We start from the raw sequence: 15,701 nt of genomic DNA on the forward strand, positions 1-15,701 counted from the left end.
ATGATTAGGACTTCAACCGTAAAGATTTCATTCTACATATTTATTTACTTTATATTAAAAATCCGAGACTACTTATTTCGAATTAACAATTGAAATCTCTTAATTAACTGCCAAGATGTTCTGAAATTAAACCGATCAACTCTATCACAATACATATATCGTAGGTGTTTGCCTTATCCTAAGATAAACCAAATTTTTCTCCCTTCAAAAATTTTTAATGCTTTTAAGCCCCATAAAAATCATTTACTTCAAAATTCAATGCACATTACCTGTCACCGATCTCCTCGAATCATTTCACAAGTATACCTCCACTACAAAAACAAATGCCGCATAATTTTTCCGTCAGTTAACCGCTCCATGTATTTTTAGTCTGATACATAGTTGCAACAGTTTTTGCTCATGGCGTCTCGCACTTACCCTGCGATTCGCTTAACTGGTTTCGGCGTAAGAAATAGACCAAACGTACAATGTATGGAATTATTTTGTCACGATATATTGTCAGTATAGAGCTAGACTAGTGTTTTGATGTCTTGTGCTCTAGTAGGTAAAGTCAATATTTTTTAGGTTAGATTAGGAAGTAAATGTCATAGTGTCAAATGTATTAGAAAAATTATCGGTGCTAAATTGAAAGAAAATTTCTTGATTTTTATGAAGTCTTTTAAAATGATGCACCCATTATAGAAATGTCTCTAGAATTAACAGCCGAAATATGAAAATTTCATATTCTAGAGAAATGTTTAAACTATCTTACAATAGGCACTATCTAAAGAAGAAATCGTTTGGCACATATTAAAAAAAGACGTTGTATTTAGAAATTTATAGGCTGAAAATCTATCGACTATACAAATTTCAATAAATTAAAATACCCGCTTAACTCTTGCATACTCAAATATTACATCACAAACTTCGTTCTTAATCCACAAACGCACCAGATAACTCCCAAACGAAACAAGTACAACAATGAATCCGATAAATCTACGAAAGATATTAAATTTAATTTTTAAACAGTTATTACGTTATCAAGAACAAATATACACAAATATCAACAGTAACAGAGTTACACACATACGTTGTGTCAGATTGTGCACTGGGTCACGGCGTGACAAAGACCCTCTAATCATAGTGACGTGCTTAATTTCTATACCACTGAGCATAGTCAATAGTATAACAGTCATTTAATATCCTGGTACTGGGTTTAGATCTCTTTTCATAGAGAAAATTCATGAAAGAGACCGTGGTTTTGTTAGAATGAAAGAAAAGAAAATAGTTGAATCGAGCATCTTCGTATATTTAAGTCCAAAAAATATATATCTGTCTATTCTATACAATCTCACTGTAATAAATATGAACAAATTTAAAAAACGAAACAAAATATTTAAAGAAAAATTTGACGGAAAGGAGATTAAAATATTTAAAGAGGTTTTATATCTACGGACTTTCAAAAGATGGTAAAAATTTGCGTTCGAAATTTGATCATGTAAATTTAATACTGTTTAAGCATCAATTTCGTATATTTAAAATGCAATTCTAAATTGTGAGTAGAGGCATAAAATAACGAATATTATAAAAAGTGATTGTCTTACATTTAGGTATTTAATGAAACCTTAAGTAACTACATATCGTGTTAGAGACGAAATTTTCCATACCAACGAGGTCGCAAAAACAATAATTAAATAAAAAAAAAACTTCGGCACGTGTAAGATTAGATACGTTTCATTTAACTGACCATCAGCCGATATAGACCTCATTTGTGAACTACACGTTAGTTACTCATAGCTACCAGCCAGTTCAAGACTGAAAGTTGGTCTTTTAAGTGAATATAAGTTAAAAATGTATTGATAATGAAACGATTGTGGAAGCAACAGAAATTAAATTTTTACGTTAAATCGCGGGTACGTGTTTTAATTAAATAAATTATTATATTTAGTCGGCCGAAGCTCTTGTCTTTCGCCACCGCAAAAATAAGTGTCAAAATCATAAAAAGGCGTCAAAAATATTAATGATATAAAATTAATTAACCCCAAGTGTATCATAAAAACCCTCGCGTACATGCTATAATGAAATAATAGGTGTTATAATTATGAGCTTCTTATTATTATACTAATCATAGTTGTATTAGACATTTAAACGAGCACGTTGAAGGGCGTAATTATGGCCCTTACTTCCAGGTATCTATAGCGTTCCCACCCTTGGGCATTGGGGAAAAAATCAATTACCGTTCGCGTGTTCTAAAGGAGTTTGATCGCGCTAATCCGCCGGGCGGCGCGCGCGCACACCGAAACGTCACGCGAGCTTCCGCCGGGAAAATCATTTTAATTCTTTTAATACGCCCGACAGACAACTTGCTAATGGATTTTAAACTTTATTCACTAAGCTTTAAGGTAATTTCCCGGCTTTTTCGGGTGCAGGTAGAGTTGTCAAGTTTATGAAGATACGGTCTGATAAAGAAGTGATTTTAGACATCCAGGTCCAAGAGTTATGTCTGTAAGTTTGTGCATCCTACTTATTTATGGTATTCGGTAATACGTTGACTGTGTGGTATGTGTATGCCTATTTTAATAGGTTTTTTTTCGTGGAATTTCGAGGTCGGGTAATGGGGGAAACGGATTATTATAACTAATGGTTTTGTCAGAACCATGTGTTTTTATCATCTCTCTGTGAAATTTCAAGCTTCCATTACTGACTTTTCTTAATGCACTGCTTTTGAGTCGTCTGATGGCTGTAATTACCATCATTATTAAATCACACTAATATTTTACCGAGTGAAGCAAAATCGTTATGTTTACTGATCTATAGACCTACTTAACTAAGAACAGCAATTCGTCTACACATTACAAATGGTTGAAAGAGTCATAACACTCCTCGGAATTGTGATCACATCGCAAGCTTCGACAAATTAAAACTGTTTTTAGTCCTAAAACCAAGCACAGATATCAATAACTTCAGAGTATTCAGCTCATAGTTTAGTGCACTATCTAGGTAAAACTAACCTTAATCCATTTCTTAAGTGCGGAATAAAGAATCGCTCTACTGAGTACATCCATGATCGCTATCGTCTGGGAGTCGGGCGGCATTGTGTCCGAGTTCACACAGCGGCGCTTGGAGCCGACGCTGTATTGAAAGCGGGGCGATGCGATGGAATAATGAAACTTTTATGGGACTAGGCATTATTGTCAGGTATGTGACATACATACGACTGCTACTCTATCTTATATAGGCTAGCCTTTGTCTCGAGACCTAAATGAAGCATTTTCATTCGGCCATTGTTGTTTAGTAAATAGGCCAATTTTATTTTAAGCGAATTTCACAATTCAAAATTTAGTTGCATAAGATAAAACCAGAATTCATAAACGATTTACCTTTTTAAAACATTGAATACAGCTGTCAACATTTCAACCTGTCCGATTTTTAATTCCATTTCATTTCAAATGTTTTAATAGAACAATAGTTTTTGCCTGTCAATTGCATTTTACTGAAAGAAAATTGTTTTTCCTTTACAAATCATTAACTGTTATTTGTATATTATTGAACGTTAACTGTACTATAGCTGAACTATGAAAAGCTATCAATTTTGATATCAAAGAACGTTTCTCGGAAGCCAGACAGACGGGTGTATTCAAAGGGTTGTTGTCAAGTAAAATATTCCAACATTTTGTTGCGACAATTTCTCTGCATGAGAGATACATAAAAAGGAAAAGTAGAGGGAAGTGCCATTTCTTATACATGGAACCAGTTTGCAATGTCGCCTAAATTATTCGCTGTCTAATTCTTTTGATCTTTGACATCCGTCAAACTATAGAGGTGTCTAACAAAAAGTTTTTAATACGATGTCGTAAAGTGTAGGTTGACATCCAGCGCTGCATGACTTACCTTTTTTTGGAAAGCACAAATAGTTTTGTACTACACATTTTTCCATATACTTCTAGTTCTTCTTACTCTTAAAGGTTCGCTATTTGAAACTGAAGTAGGCAGACTATCAATAAAGTAACAGACTAACTAGCAACATGGACTTTTCTGTTATACTTGAAAACAATCCCTACAGTAAAAAAGAAACTCTGACCTACAAAGAAAAGAAAATATTAATTTCTGCGTTCAGAATGTTGCGTAATATCAATTTTTCAAAAAGAAAAGCCACTTCTGTCTCCAAGAACAGAGAACTTTGAACGATATTATTTTTACTGTATTTCGTAAGTCTATAGAATCGCTTGTTTCCTGAAATGAAATATTATGGAATAATTAGCTCAGTTTTGCGGTTGTTCTATTCATTATGCAGTGTTGCATTGTATTATATTTATTTCAAGTACTGCCTTATTGGAACTTCTTTTAGACAGGTTTTGTATTAATAATAATGTGGAATAAAGCATGCAATTGTAATGATTATTCGAATAGCATTATTAGATTTTTCCGAATCAATTTACTTAATATAATAGTAAATTTTATTAAATTCTTCTCATTCTTGTGTGGTCTAACTACAACCGGGTGTCAGAGTTTTAATTGTCCGTGGGTTTTTGACTTAATTTAACACAGATGAAGAAATTTCTCTATTTCTTATTCCGTTTTAAAGCAAAAAAAAAAGATACAAAAAGATACAGGTATACCCGGGATTTGAACTCACAACTTTTGACCTATCTATCCAACATAATACTGCTAGGCCAACACTAAGTAGAACGAAAGAGTCTGTATTATAAAACAATGATAAGTTTTTCTCTATCAACGCTTCCTATGGAGGGCTATCCTAGTTGGTGTTGCCTCTGTCTTAGCATAACGGAATAAATTGCTTTGTTTTCGGCAAGCGATATGTTATGAGAGATATATACTTTGATGTTTCATAACACTTACATGCCGAACTTTTGGTACTAACAATGACTTGTTTTACGCTTCGGTTAAAAGTCAAAATTGAATTTGTATTGAAATAAGAATATCTTGTCAGAACTTTGACTTGGATACAGGGTATACGATGCAGAAGTGAGTGTCGTTTGTTTATAGTGGATGAAGATATTTTTAAGTTCTGATTTGTAAAGAAATTTTTCGCGTTTGTTTTGTTAGGTTGTATTTTATAATTAAACTAGCTGACCCAGCAAACGTTGTTTTGCCGAATATTTTTTTTCTAGTTGTATATATGTATTCTTAATGCTTCATTATAAAAAAAGTAAAAACAAAAAATTTCGTCCATAAATTAAAAAAATAATTTTTAGTGTGGGCAACCCTTCTCACTTAAGGGTATGAAAAATAGATGTTGTTTTATTCTCAGTCCTACCCAATCTGTATACAAAATTTCATAAGAATCGGTCGAACCGTTTCGGAGGAGTACGGTAACTAACATCGTGACACGGGAATTTTATATATTAGAAGATTACATTTTTCTTGTGTTTAAGCAGTAGCCGGCATAAATTTTGCGAAACCATTTCTCGGTCTATTACACATGAATTACTATGCAAAGATCGTACGAATTCTTAATTCAATCCCATTGAATTAATTCTTGGTTAACGTTTAACGTAACTTAAAGATGCACAATAATATTACAATTCGCTTCAATCACACCGTGTTTTGTTACGATCGGGATCTCTCGCTGTGCCGTAGTCACTTAGATAACGTTATCAGTTACACACCTTTAAGTAGCAAGTTAGATGACACTTCGAAAGTGACCATTGCTGATTACAAGTCAAGCCAAGGGCGAGCCCAAAGGTCATTTGTTTTATGTCTCGTAATAAGACCCCAATAACTTCCTCGAGCCTTTGCACACCTCTTTGCATAAGCAGGTAGTTTTATGCGTTTTTATTTGCAGTAATTTATAATTCCAATTTTTTGTTGCATAAATATAAAGAAAGCTCTGTTTTATGGGCTTGTTAACTTGATTTCAAATTGTTTCTGTAAGGTAACTTTAGAGTTAAATCAAAGGATACAGATTGGGTATTAACAACAGGGTGTGGTTATGTTAAAGTGATAGGTATAACATTGAAAAAAAAACATTACAACTCTATTCATATAAAAAATCGGACTTTTGCACGTTCTATAGTAAATCCAAAGTTCAGCACTAGTCTGGAAAAAAATCCGATCTCGTTCATTTCAAAGTTAACCGACTTACATACTCTATCATATTCATCTTCTATTTACCAAATCTTATCACACAAATTAAAAAAAAAACTATAGCTAATATTTTTTAGTACAATCCACAATTTCAGGCCGTCAACGGCGTCAACTGTCGATAGTTATAACATAGTGAAAGATAGATATCATACGTCATTTAGAACGAAGGTGATGAACATAGGATGAGCTCGCGTGCCGCCAATGGGTATCCGGAACAGCGCACGAGCCTCGCAGTAAACATAAACAGTGTATTCACGCGCCGCGCAGACGAACTTATCTGACGCGTCCGGGTCAGCGGGCCTCGGACACTTATCGGTGTTAGGCGGTGGACACACGCGAGCTGCAGTCGTTAAGACTTCTCTAACATTGCAATGTGTTGCTCTTTTTCCTATTTTCATGGTTGGTATACAATCTGGTGACGGTTTTAGATACCAGTAGACATTGAAATTGGCTGATTGTATTGTAGAGATTGAAGAATAGGTCTCTAGTGTAGTTCTGATTGGTGATGTATTCCCGTGGCTGACCTGACCCTAAGAGCCACTCCTTATATGACTTGACTGAAGCCAAAGATCGATCACGTTGCGAGATATAGCTTATGAAAATTTACACTCCTTAAATGTAGGAAAATCTCTAATATTCTAAAATCCTTTGGTGTGCAAAAACCTCAATAAATTAAATAGATACCAAGTCATCATATCCTAAAATATGGGCAAAAAGACAATGTCTAAGAAACAACGAAAAAAAACTGTTCAACAACCCTACGATTTGTCGCAATCAAACCAACAACAGTATGCCCGCCGCCTTATACAACTCACATCTATAATTCGACTAAAGTTTAGTCGATAACTATTTGCGCAGTACTCTATCGTACAGAAGGGCCAGACTGCATAGTCGAGCGATTATTTTGGCGATCGTACGAAAGTTCAACGATGATACGATAGGTTAACTATAATAAGATCGCTTATCTAAGACCTCTATTTTATCAATGGGTGAATCCTCTTCATACGGAATGTGTGCTTGTAAGACTTGAACCTGGTCTTGTAAAGTAACGATTTCGTACGTACAGCGTTTATATGAAAAAAAAATACGATTTCTTAACGCATATTTGTCGGGATCGACGTGTTTCGGGCCCAAATGGAGTCTTTAATCATGAGCTGGTGAGGGGCCAAAATCCGCCTCAAGAAAGTAAAAAAATCTCTAAAAAGCATTTTGCAAACCTTTCATCGGATAACCAAAACTTGCAAAGGAAGTTTTTTTGAAAATGCTTTTCGCTTGCCTAGAGATCGTTGTTTATACTTATGCTCAAAAGCCGTATTTACTTCGTTTAGGTCACAAAATGTTTTTCGTATAATTATGTAGAATCGAAAAAAATATATGATAAAAACTGATTAATTTAAAATCAAGTCGCCATTATGTCTAGCCATTTTAGAACGTTTCTTTCTTAAGTAACGTTTGTGGTATCTACGTGAAATAGAGATGTGACACGATGCAAAACATAAATACTAGGTAGTATCATATCTAATATTTTTGCTGTTATTTAATGAAATAAATAGCTCTATAACTTTGAGTTAAAACTTCAAGTACTTTTATTTAAGTTAAAAGCGTAAGCTTCTAGTTTCGGTCTCAGTAATCTAAGCCGAGTTTGTAGTTTACTTGTTGACTTTCCTTGAGTTCTTGTATCTAGATAGTTTTATCCTACTTTATCCTGCTTTATGTTAATTAAAAGAGATATTCGAAGTTTTAAAATTTTATTTTAGCAAAAAACTTTTTGACTCAGTTTATTCCTTTGACATAATTGCATGTAGTCGTTTATCGCTCGTTTACAACTTCAAATGTTTACGTCGTTGTGAATAGTTACATTGGCAGACTTGCTTCTACTTAGGAACACACTCATGTCGAACTCATAGCAGAAATCATTTGCATATTCGTACATTCTTACATAATTGCTCAAAAAAGCATGCCCTCTCAAAAGAAAGATTAGCCACCGCTTTACGCCATATAGTGCTGTATCTCACAGCCACAATTACAACAACCTTATTGCCAAGAGTTAGTTTAGGTAGGACTTTAAAGTGTAACACAAAAGCTATCCAAGAAGTATTTATTTCACCGCGTTGCAAATGGAAGGTCATCGGTAACCTAATCAAATTTCCCTAATATTAGTTTATGCTACAAATACTTTATCGACATTGTCCCGTAGTTCAGACCATCGCTTAAATGAATAAACTGACATTTACAATCATCGGATGAAGCATAGTTAAACCTGGCCTCGCTACACGCTACAGTCGTGCAAAACTTGGAATTTAACCAAGCAGGTGTATTATTACTATTATTTTATCATACCACATCAAAATGTTGTCAAGAACACCCAAAGATATGACATATTCGTAGCTCATTAATGTAAATCTTGATACTTTAAATTCTACGTCCGTAAATATTGTTCTATCATAAGTGTATCTCTAATCTTTATATCTTAACAGTGACCCCCCGGCACTTCTAGGTTTCTTCTTCACTTTCTGAATTCAATATTAAAAAGTTACTAAAAAATTTCTTGTTCTTTTGGATTCTGATATTAAAAAAGAACATGATTGTATAAATACGTAGGTATTATGTAGTATCTTTTTGATGCGTATAGTACAAATAGCCTCTGGAAAAAAATGCATAATGAAATGTAGAATTAAAACTTCAATTATCGGTATATATGAAGATAGAAAGAGTTTTTACTTATGTCTTCGAATTGTATTATTGTAAGTTTAAAAGTAAACGAAGATTTTTTCCCGCGTAACTGGACACTCGATAAACTTTCGTCTTACCTTTCAATAAGTCGATAAGTTTAGAAAACTTTTTATGATAATTATACTGTAAATATGTATTAAATCTTTGAAATCAATACTAGATATCTGAATAAATAACATCAAGTATTAAGTGATAAATATACCTGTTCCTCATTACTTTGGCATCACTCGGTTGTAGCGTGCACCGTACTATGATAATCGTAGTAAATAGCATTGATAGTTCGTAGCTAGTATATATCTAGTATTTTAACTAGTATATAAGTAAGGTTAGGTACGTTAAGGGTTACTCGCGATAAGTTATCGGTCAAAGTACGAAGACTTTGTCTGTCATACATAAACGCTGTGCGTGTGACGTTGATGTGTCATACTGGATATGACTAGTGTGCACTTGCGAAATATATAAAAAACAATACAATTAAATGATAAAAAAAAATATTTTTATGTATTATTTGGGCAAAGAACTTCATTTTCTCTTTCCATTTATCCCGGGCAAATAGACGCCAGGACTGTGCGACGGGGTCAAGTCCGTCTCGTATTCTTCTAGAGTAGCCAAAATAATAAGAGTTTCGCAATCTGTTCGTGCCTAATATCCAATACTAGTTGAGAGTATGTACGTACGTAAAGACATCACTATTGGATTCGAAGTAAATTATTTAAAAATCGTTATTCGCATTTTGAAAGTTTAAGTATCAAAATTATGTTGCCAGCTATATAAGTTAAGAATGTCGTAAATATTTCTTAATTTATATTATGTATAAATATGAAAAATGTACATTGTGTGTAAATCAATGTAAGTTTATATAAATATACTTCAGTTTTCCTGTGTTGTGGGAAAATACTAAGAATCGTTCCTGTTGCAAAATATTTCAAGAATGTATTTATTTCTAAAATTAGTTTGTCCTGTAACTGCGTACAGTTAGCGATAAAAACATTAAAGAAGTCAGCATTGGACGAAAACAATTAAATTTATTTTAAGTTGAACTGTTAGTTAAAAATAGTTCATAAAATAACTTACGTGAACGTGTTAAACTCCATCTTACTTCATGTCACTGAAACATGCCATACTTGGTAAATCTTTTTAGTTTATTGACTGTCGTTGCTGACTATACTAAAAGCGAATATGTCAATCAAATATTACATATTGTTGCTATGCCATGTATATTTTACTGTTGCTAAGCTGGCCTTTTTCATAGAAACAATACAAGGAAAACTGAACAAGAATTAAGAAAAAAACTATTTGTTTAAGTTATGAATATACGTCAACTAAAATTTTACGTCATAGTTATAAACATACGATTATTAACTTCATAATTTATATAAAAAACCTTTCAAGTCAACGACATTAGCAATTATGGCAACAATTATTATATATAAAAGATTTTGTGCCGAATTTCAAATATTAAGTTTACTGAGATCTGAGTTAAACTAATGTAAATTGTTAATCAAAAAAACATTATGAAAATACGTCATCAAACACAACACTATTAAAAAAGTTCTCGAAATACGAGTACCAAGTGTTTCTTTTTAATTGGAACAATCAGCATGTGTCAATTGGCTGAAAATCTTTATTTAAAAAAAGAACGAAACACAATGAGCTGCGGAGCTCGGGTTAGCGTAATTATGTTGGTCTGGTAACACTCGGACGAATAAAGAACAATGGCCGCTACATTTTTTATTGGTAAATTAATTGTTCGCTATTTTCTCTGTTTTATTTTTATTTAAGTTATAGACTTTTGCTTTTGTTATTTATTAGAATCGTTTATGACGACGTAAGGGATTAGCTTTTACAAGCAGGGTGATTGAACGAAATCATTGCATTGCCCATTAATCTTTCGGTTTATAGTTAAAACTTTTTGCTTATTACCTTATGGCTGACTTGGGCGATACCTTTTTTTATTTTCTCCATTATTACTTACATCATGCGGAGTTTATAGTAATTTTGAAAGCAAGTGCCATTAAGAAGCGATGAAAGTATTTTGATTTATTTCGATAACAGATCAACGATTGCAATTTCCATCACAGGTTCTACTAGACACACATTTCTGATGACGTCACAACATCCAAATTTAGAACAGGCATAGGCTACATGAGTGGGTACACAGACCTTATCTCAGCTAGAGGTGGCCGCGTGTTCCCACGTCTCATTTCACTACCGTCATCTCTAGAAACACCCACTGTCGCATCCATTCAGGCGCAGCTGTTATCGGGCGCGCATCACAGCCGCGCCAGTCACCTCTGCGTGATAAACTCTGTGGCCGTTACACGTAAAACAATTCTTCTTTATCATCACGTTTATCTAACAGTTATCGCTATACGCTATTCGCATCATGCTCGCTTGGGCAACTAGTTTGGTCACTACAGTCTTGGGTGCTGTTTACCTAACGCTAGGTAACCCTCTATGAGCATGTTAATTCTATGACACTTTCGAATGTTCGTTTTGAAACTTATTTTTTTTAAGTTCTACTTTTGAATTGCGAAGTGGCAGAAAAAAAATAACTTTTATATTTCCAGCTACCTATTTTTACGGTAGCATTTTTCAATGATTTTCTTTTTAATTAAAAACGCGAAGTATTCCTCGATTCAACACACGCAATTATAAATCTAGGTCCAGATAATTATGAACGAACTCAAAATCACTTGAACATTCACATCATGAATAGAAAATCATTCGTTCATTTGAACGAGATCGGAGCGAACCCGTCAAATAGTGAGAGTGCAGAGTGACGTCATAAGCTGATTAGAGTTCATTAGTTAACTCCATCGGTTATAGATGTATTTACTGTATCAACTTTATCCACGTAACATAACCCTGGAATAAAACGTGTACAACAAGAACTGTTTTAAAGTGTATATAAAATACTCCAAAATATTGTGAATTGAAAGAAATGGTCCACACTTAGCTTAAACGTTAGCCTAAAACTGAAATAATACTTAAACACTGTAAAAAAATGATTATTAAAAAAATAAACTGTCCAACTTACTCGCACACTCTGCATTTGCTGTCGAAACGGTTTTAAAGAGTTTCATCCTAAAGAGTTTTAATTGCCATCATTATCGTCCGCCATTGCCTCATTATTAACGGCTCACAGAAATATAAAGTCCAGAATAAATACTCATGCTGCAAATTTTAATTGTGCTCCGAAATTCAAAATAAATATCAACGTTAAATTCCGATCATCATTAAATCACATTTACTAATTTAAGGTTGCACAAAACGAATTCAGACCATCCGATACACCGTATCCGATACCCAGTATCCAATTTTTAATTATGGTAGCATCAAAGTTTATTAGTTAAATCAGCTAGTGCCCTCACCGAGCAACCGAATCGAAATGAATACTTCACATTTCAACCACATAATTATTTCTTTGCAGTTATTATTATTAAGTTCAATGAAGCAATATCGGCAAACATTAAAATGAATATAAAGACCACCGTATAAAGTTACATCACATTGCAAAAATATGCAAGAAATTGAAAAAGGAACGCTTTAGAAATTCAAAAACGGTGAATCACAGGACGGCGGCAAACAATTCCTGTTTACGAAACCATTTGACCTATAAACGTATTGTTGTGGCAGATGCTAGAAGCGGAAGCTTATTTTTTCTATGATCGCCATAAATCAGCTCTATGGTGTTGTAATAAGGTCGGTTGCATCCGTGCATTGTAAGGGATGGTGACAAATGAATGATGACAATAATATTGTGTGGCGGGCTTTGTGCGCGTGACGACTATATTATACTGCGGTGGGACCGTTGATGTTCCACGGTAAACATTCCCCGCGCGTTTTGCTGGATCCCATTATTAAATGTAGCTAATTGTTTCAAGGGGCTTTGTTGCATACCAATATGACTATTGTAATAAGCAGAACTCGAATTCTTTTTAATTATGAGATTTTCCGAACAACTTTGTATCGGGATGATTCAAATAATGACAATTATTGGAAAATTTCATCAAATAGTTTTCATAATTTAATTTACTGCTTGTATTAACGGTATTGGTTACGTGTTTAAATTGTTTATGGTATTGGTTTTGTGTTTTATTAAATTTGTGTTTGTTTATCCGATGTATTATTTGTGTATCAAATTGTTTGAGGATTCATAATTTTGGCACCCTACTATATTTTTTGTTTACCACGAATTATAAATTCACCACAATGCTCGCCACAAAGGAGTCGCGAAACTAGCAAAATAATGCGATTTCGCGCATCGCGTCACTCTTATATCGACTAAGGTTAACAATCGGCAATCCAGTGTAGCATGTAACATCACTATTGTGCACGTACCTTTGTTTAGAATGGTTATAATCGCTTCAATAGAGTTGTCATACACTTAAAGATGTTTTTTTATTGTTTTTTTTTAAAGGGTTGGTCCTTGACTGTTGTGTCAACATGCTTTATTACGATTATTTCGAGTGGCCGAATGAAATGTCACTGTCGAGTGCTGCTCCAATGAGTGTTGTATTGTTACTCAATTACTTATTGTTTTTAGTTTTGCTTTTGTTTTGTTTTGAAAAAATAAAGTTATAAATGTATAAGTTATAATTAAATAAAAAAAACGACGGCTCAGAATACATACTTATCAAAAACATCAACAGTTTGAGTAAGATCAAGTAATATATATATGTCATAATTGTTTTTCTATATCTCTTAAGCATGTCTTAGCACTTAATATATTTTAAAATTCAACGATTTAACTATTTATTATCAGAATTGTAGGGGTCTTAGAACCAAAACTAACATATTTTACTGTAACCTTTGCTGTATGAATTATGATGTGGTAATTTTGACCGAAACCTGGCTAAATAGTGGTATACTTAGTAGTGAACTGTTTGACGATAGGTATGTTGTCTACAGGAGAGATAGGGAAACCACAGGTTTCCATTCTAGCAAAGACGGGGGTGGAGTTCTGATTGCCGTATCAACTAAAATCAATTCAAAATGCATTGATACCTGGCAAAGTAAATGTGAAGATCTGTGGGTTACTATAGATATCTCGAATGCACATAAGTCTCGAAAACTTGCTATTTGTGCAGTATATCTCCCTCCGCCTATATCCCTTCCAATGATTGAGCACTTTATAGAACACTGTAATAGCGTATTTGAGACCACCGACATCCCAATTTGCATTATTGGCGATTTTAATCTGGGCAAAATAGAGTGGACACCTGTAGTTGTGACTGATTCGTTACCTAGCACATATTTAAGATTAATGGAATTTATGAACATTAGTAGACTTACTCAGTTCAACACCGTAAAGAACTGTTCCGCACGTATTCTTGATCTAGTTTTATCTACATTATCTTTATGCACAGTAAATGAATCCACTTGTCCATTAACGGTTGTTGACAGACTACACCCTCCGCTTGATATTACTCTAAAATTTTTAAAAGAATCATACCTTCCGTATAATAAACTCAACAAGAAAAAAAATTTTTATAAAGCTAACTACGAAGATATAAAAGGTTTCATAAATAAACATGATTGGCTTCAACTGTTTACGACCTGTAAAGGTGTAGATAGTATGTTGAATGTGTTCTATAAAGTGTTAAATACTGCAATAAATACATTTGTACCTAATTGCAAATCAACAAATTACAGTTATCCACCATGGTTTAATAAATCTATAATAAGAACACTCAAAGAAAAAAATAAATTGAGATTGCGCTATAAGAAATATAAAAACCCATTGGATATACTAGAATTAAAATTGGTTACAAAACGTTGTCGAAACCTGGCCAAGACCTTGTACAGCACGTACATGGAAAGGTTGGAATCAGAGATGAAAGAGAATCCAAAATTGCTCTGGACTTACATAAAGTCTAAACGCGGCGGGTCGAGTATCTATCCACGTACAATGACTGACGGTCGTACTACTACATCAAATGGCTCGGGCATCTGTGATCTTTTCGGCAATTATTTCGCATCTGTATATACCAAGGACTGCGGTACGAATTTTAAGATTGACTCGGAATTTCTTGATTCACTGAAAACTAATAGCCAGGCCCTAACAATACCAGAACTGGACAGTGAAACCCTACACAATAAGTTGAAGTCTGTTAACATTAGGAAAGGAGCAGGTCCTGACGGAATCCCACCGTTATTTATTTCTGCTTGTGCACCCGCCCTAGTTTTCCCGCTACTAAAAATATATGAAGTGTCACTAGCCACAGGAAGCTTTCCACAAGAATGGAAGAAAGCCAAAGTTGTACCTGTTCATAAGTCGGATAAAAAAGACATTATTTCTAATTATCGGCCTATTGCTATTCTTTCCACGTTTGCAAAAATATTTGAGTCTGTGATCTGTCCTCACATCCAACGCCATTTCAGATCATATCTTAGTGATCGCCAACATGGCTTTGTCGCCATGAGGTCTACTGCCACAAATTTATTGACTTTCACAGAATCTCTTATGGAATCTGCTGACGCAAATAAACAATATGACGTGTTGTATACTGACTTCAGCAAGGCGTTTGATAAAATTCCCCATTCAATATTGATACATAAATTATCTATATACGGCATCACCGGACCCTTCCTGAAATGGCTGAAATCATATTTGTCAAGTCGTGAATTTTACATCGTCGTTAACGGCTTTCGATCTGCCAACAATTATTACATGACTTCTGGTGCCCCACAAGGATCACACCTGGCTCCCATATTATTTAATATTTTTATAAATGACCTTCCTCAATGTCTTAATTATTCTGACTGCTTTTTATACGCTGATGATTTAAAGTTTGCTCGAAGAATCGAATCGTCGAACGATATTACGCTTCTACAGGATGACTTAAATAAGGTTGTTAAATGGTGTGAATCTAATC

General features: G+C 34.0%; 1 protein-coding gene across 1 annotated transcript in view; it reads left to right on the forward strand.

Moving 5' to 3' along the window:
* Positions 1 to 15,701, forward strand: part of LOC113508394 (protein apterous-like) — an 86,049-nt gene that overhangs the window by 20,454 nt on the left and 49,894 nt on the right. The window lies entirely within an intron of this gene.

Source organism: Trichoplusia ni, chromosome 1, assembly GCF_003590095.1.
Source record: "Trichoplusia ni isolate ovarian cell line Hi5 chromosome 1, tn1, whole genome shotgun sequence".
Taxonomy (NCBI): Eukaryota; Metazoa; Arthropoda; class Insecta; order Lepidoptera; family Noctuidae; genus Trichoplusia; species Trichoplusia ni.